Source organism: Procambarus clarkii, chromosome 23, assembly GCF_040958095.1.
Source record: "Procambarus clarkii isolate CNS0578487 chromosome 23, FALCON_Pclarkii_2.0, whole genome shotgun sequence".
Taxonomy (NCBI): domain Eukaryota; kingdom Metazoa; phylum Arthropoda; class Malacostraca; order Decapoda; family Cambaridae; genus Procambarus; species Procambarus clarkii.
The window spans coordinates 2,613,956-2,619,955 of NC_091172.1; positions in this window are offsets into that span (position 1 = coordinate 2,613,956).

Consider the following 6,000-nt stretch of genomic DNA (forward strand, 5'->3'; position numbering starts at 1 on the left):
TTTGGCTCCAAAATATTGCTCAGGCCTCGAAATTTGGATGTTTGGGATATTTCGAAAACTGCAGGGGAGATTGTGCAAAATGTGACTCACTGCCGCTTTCAGTACTTTGCATATGTTGGGTATAAAAATCTTAATATCAAACTGAGAATGCGTGCAGAGAGCCAGAATTTGGCTCCAAAATATGGCTCAGGCCTCGATATTGTGATGTTTGGGATATTTTGAAAACTGCAGGGAGGTTTGGGACAAATTTAACCAAACGCCGCTTTCAATACTTGGCATGTGTTGCGTATAAAAAAGTGGTAATTTCAAACTGCGAATAAGTGCAGAGAGCCAGAATTTGGCTCCAAAATATGGCTCAAGCCTCGAAATTGGGATTGTTTGGGATATTTTGAAAACTGCAGGGGGGGGGGGTTTGTGACAAATATGACCAAACGCCGCTCTCGGTACTTGGCATTTGTTGGGCATAAAAAAGTCGTAATTCCAAACGGCGAATACGTGCAGAAAGCTAGAATTTGGCTCCAAAATATATTTCAGGCTCCTGAAATTGGGATATTTGGGATATTTCGAAAACTGCAGGGGAGTTTGTGCGAAATGTGACTCACTGCCGCTTTCAGGACTTGGCATATGTTGGGTATAATAAGTCGTAATTTTAAACAGCGAATACGTGCATAGAGCCAGAATTTGGCTCCAAAATATGGCTCAGGCCACGAAATTGGGATGTTTGGGATATTTTGAAAACTACAGGGAGGTTTGGGACATATGTGACCAAATGCCACTTTCAGTACTTGGCATATGTTGGGTATAAAAAGACGTAATTTCAAACTTCGAAAACGTGCAGAGAGTCAGAATTTAGCTCCAAAATATGACTCAGGCCTCAAAATTGGGATATTTGGGATATTTCGAAAACTGCAGGGGTGTTTGTGCGAAATGTGACTCACTGCTGCTTTCAGGACTTGGCATATATTGGGTATAAAATGTCGTAATTTCAAACCGCAAATACGTGCATAGAGCATGAATTTGGCTCCAAAATATGGCTCAGGCCTCGAAATTGGGATGTTTGGGATATTTTGAAAACTGCAGGAGGGGTTTGGGACAAATGTGACCAAACGCCGCTTTCAGTACTTGGTATATGTTGGGTATAAAAAAGTCGTAATTTCAAACTGCGAATACGTGCATAGAGCCACAATTTGGCTCTCAAATATGGCTCAGCCCTCGAAATTGGGATGTTTGGTATATTTTGAAAACTGCAGGGGGGGTTTGGGACAAATGTGACCAAACGTCGCTTTCAGTACTTGGTATATGTTGGGTATAAAAAAGTCGTAATTTCAAACTGCGAATACGTGCATAGAGCCAGAATTTGGCTCCAAGATATGGCTCAGGCCTCGAAATTGGGATGTTTGGGATATTTTGAAAACTGCAGGAAGGTTTGGGACAAATGTGACGAAATGCCGCTTTCAGTACTTCGCATATGTTGGGTATATAAATTCATAATTTCAAACTGTGAATACGTGCAGAGAGCCAAAATTTGGCTCCAAAATATGGCTCATGCCTCGAAATTGGGATGTTTTGGGATATTTTGAAAACTGCAGGGGGGGGTTTAGGACAAATGTGACCAATCTTCGCTTTCAGTACTTGGCATATATTGGGTATAAAAAAGTGGTAATTTCAAACTGCGAATACGTGCGGAGAGCAAGAATTTGGCTCCAAAATATGGCTCAGGCCTGGAAATTGGGAGGTTTGGGATATTTTGTAAACTGCAGGGAGGTATGGGACAAATAAGACAAACGCCGCTTTCAATACTTGGCATATGTTGGGTATATAAATTCTTAATTTCAAACTGCGAATACGTGCAGAGAGCCAGAATTTGGCTCCAAAATATTGCTCAGGCCTCGAAATTGGGATATTTGGGATATTTAGAGAACTGCGGGGGAGTTTGTGCAAAATGTGACTAACTGCCGCTTTCAGGACTTAGCATATGTTGGGTATAAAAAGTAGTAATTTCAATCTGCGAAAACGTGCATAGAGCCAGAATTTGTCTCCAAAATATGGCTCAGGCCTCGAAATTGGGATGTTTGTGATATTTCGAAAACTGCAGGGGAGATTGTGCAAAATGTGACTCTTTGCCGCTTTCAGTACTTTGCATATGTCGGGTATAAAAATCGTAATATCAAACTGTGAATGCGTGCAGAGAGCCAGAATTTGGCTCCAAAATATGGCTCAGGCCTCGATTATGTGATGTTCGGGATATTTTGAAAACTGCAGGGAGGTTTGGGACAAATGTAACCAAACGCCGCTTTCAGTACTTGGCATATGTTGGGTATAAAAAATTCGTAATTTCAAACTGCGAATACGTGCAGAGAGCCAGAATTTGGCTCCAAAATATGGCTCAGGCCTCGAAATTGGGATGTTTAGGATATTTTGAAAACTGCAGGGGAGATTCAGACAAATGTGACCAAACGCCTCTTTCAGTACTTGGCATATGTTGGGTATAAAAAAGTGGTAATTTCAAACTGCGAATACGTGCAGAGAGCAAGAATTTGGCTCCAAAATATGGCTCAGGCCTGGAAATTGGGATGTTTGGGATATTTTGAAAACTGCAGGGAGGTTTGGGACAAACGTAACCAAACGCCGCTTTCAGTACTTGGCATATGTTGGGTATAAAAAATTAGTAATTTCAAACTTCGAGTACGTGCAGAGAGCCAGAATTTGGCTCCAAAATATGGCTCAGGCCTCGAAATTGGGATGTTTGGGATATTTCGAAAACTGCAGGGGGGGTTTGGGACCAATGTGACCAAACGCCGCTATCAGTACTTGGTATATGTTGGGTATAAAAAAGTCGTAATATCAAACTGCGAATACGTGCATAGAGCCAGAATTTGGCTCCAAAATATGGCTCAGGCCTTGAAATTGGGATGTTTGGGATATTTGGAAAACTGCAGGGGGGGTTTGGGACAAATGTTACCAAACACCGCTTTCAGTACTTGGCATATATTGGGTATAAAAAATCCTAATTTCAAACTGCGAATACATGCAGAGAGCCAGAGTTTGGCACCAAAATATGGCTCAGGCCTTGAAATTGGGATGTTTGGGATATTCCAAAAACTGCAGGGGAGTTTGTGGAAAATGTGACTCACTGCCGCTTTCAGGACTTAGCATATGTTGGGTATAAAAAGTCGTAATTTCAATCTGCGAATACTTGCATAGAGCCAGAATTTGGCTCCAAAATATGGCTCAGACCTCGAAATTGGGAAGTTTGGGATATTTTGAAAACTGCAGGGAGGTTTGGGACAAATGTGTTGAAATGCCGCTTTCAGTACTTGGCATATGTTGGGTATATCAATTCGTAATTTCACACTTCGAACACGTGCAGAGAGCCAGAATATGGCTCCAAAATATGGCTCAGGACTCGATATTGTGATGTTTGGGATATTTTGAAAACTGCAGGGAGATTTGGGACACATTTAACAAAACGCCGCTTTCAGTACTTGGCATATGTTGGGTATAAAAAAGTGGTAATTTCAAACTGCGAATACGTGCGGAGAGCAAGAATTTGGCTCCAAAATATGGCTCAGGCCTGGAAATTGGGAGGTTTGGGATATTTTGAAAACTGCAGGAAGGTATGGGACAAATAAGACAAACGCCGCTTTCAATACTTGGCATATGTTGGGTATATAAATTCTTAATTTCAAACTGCGAATACGTGCAAGAGCCAGAATTTGGCTCCAAAATATTGCTCAGGCCTCGAAATTGGGATATTTGGGATATTTAGAGAACTGCGGGGGAGTTTGTGCAAAATGTGACTAACTGCCGCTTTCAGGACTTAGCATATGTTGGGTATAAAAAGTAGTAATTTCAATCTGCGAAAACGTGCATAGAGCCAGAATTTGTCTCCAAAATATGGCTCAGGCCTCGAAATTGGGATGTTTGTGATATTTCGAAAACTGCAGGGGAGATTGTGCAAAATGTGACTCTTTGCCGCTTTCAGTACTTTGCATATGTCGGGTATAAAAATCGTAATATCAAACTGTGAATGCGTGCAGAGAGCCAGAATTTGGCTCCAAAATATGGCTCAGGCCTCGATTATGTGATGTTTGGGATATTTTGAAAACTGCAGGGAGGTTTGGGACAAATGTAACCAAACGCCGCTTTCAGTACTTGGCATATGTTGGGTATAAAAAATTAACAATTTCAAACTGCGAGTACGTGCAGAGAGCCAGAATTTGGCTCCAAAATATGGTTCAGGCCTCGAAATTGGGATGTTTGGGATATTTCGAAAACTGCAGGGGGGGGGGGGTTGGGACAATTGTAACCAAACGCCGCTTTCAGTACTTGGTATATGTTGGGTATAAAAAAGTCGTAATTTCAAACTGCGAATACGTGCATAGAGCCAGAATTTGGCTCCAAAAAATGGCTCAGGCCTCGAAATTGGGATGTTTGGGATATTTTGAAAACTGCAGGGAGGTTTGGGACAAATGTGACGAAATGCCGCTTTCAGTACTTGGCATATGTTGGGTATATAAATTCGTAATTTCAAACTGCGAATACGTGCAGAGAGCCAGAGTTTGGCTCCAAAATATGGCTCATGCCTCGAAATTGGGATGTTTGAGATATTTTGAAAACTGCAGGGGGGATTGAGAGAAATGTGACCAAACGTCGCTTTCAGTAATTGGCATATGTTGGGTATAAAAAGTCGTAATTTCAAACTTCGAATACGTGCAGAAATCCAGAATTTGGCTTCAAAATATAGCTAAGGCCTCAAAATTGGGATATTTGAGATATTTCGAAAACTGCAGAGGAGTTTGTGCGAAATGTGACTCACTGCCGCTTTCAGGACTTGGCATATGTTGTGTATAAAAAGTCGTAATTTCAAACTGCGAATATGTGCATAGAGCCAGAATTTGGCTCCAAAATATTGCTCAGGCCTCAAAATTGGGATGTTTGAGATATTTTGAAAACTGCAGGGGGGGGGGGAGAAATGTGACCAAACGCCGCTTTCAGTACTTGGCATATGTTGGGCATAAAAAAGTTGTAATTTCAAACTGCGAATACGTGCAGAGAGCCAGAATTTGGCTCGAAAATATGGTTCAGGCCTCGAAATTGGGATGTTTGAGATATTTCGAAATTGCAGGGGGGATTGAGACAAATGTGACCAAACGCCGCTTTCAGTACTTGGCATATGTTGGGAATAAAAAAGTCGTAATTTCAAACTGCGAATACGTGCAGAGAGCCAGAGTTTGGCTCCAAAATAGGGCTCAGGCCTAGAAATTGGTTTGTTTGGGATATTTCGAAAAATGAAGGGGAGTTTGTGCAAAATGTGACTCACTGCCGCTTACAGTACTTGGCATATGTTGGGTATAAAAATCGTAATATCAAACTGCGAATACGTGCAGAGAGCCAGAATTTGGCTCCAAAATATGGCTCAGGCCTCGATATTGTGATGTTTGGGATATTTTGAAAACTGCAGGGAGGTTAGGGACAAATGTAACCAAACGCCGCTTTCAGGACTTGGCATATGTTGGGTATAAAAAAAACGTATTTTCAAACTGCGAATACGTGAAGAGAGCCAGAATTTGGCTCCAAAATGTGGCTCATGCCTCGACATTGGGATGTTTGGGATATTTTGAAAACTGCAGGGAGGTTTGGGACAAATGTGACCAAATGCCACTCTCAGTACTTGGCATATGTTGGGTATAAAAAAACGTAATTTCAAACTGCGAATACGTGCAGAAAGCTAGAATTTGGCTCCAAAATAGTCTTCAGGCCTCGAAATTGGGATATTTGGGATATTTCTAAAACTGAAAGGGAATTTGTGCGAAATGTGACTCACTGCCTCTTTCAGGACTTGGCATATGTTGGGTATAAAATATCGTAATTTCAAACCGCGAATGCTTGTATAGTGCCAGAATTTGGCTCCAAAATATTGCTCAGGCCTCGAAATTGGGATGTTTGGGATATTTTGAAAACTGCAGGGAGGTTTGGGACAAATGTGACGAAACGCCG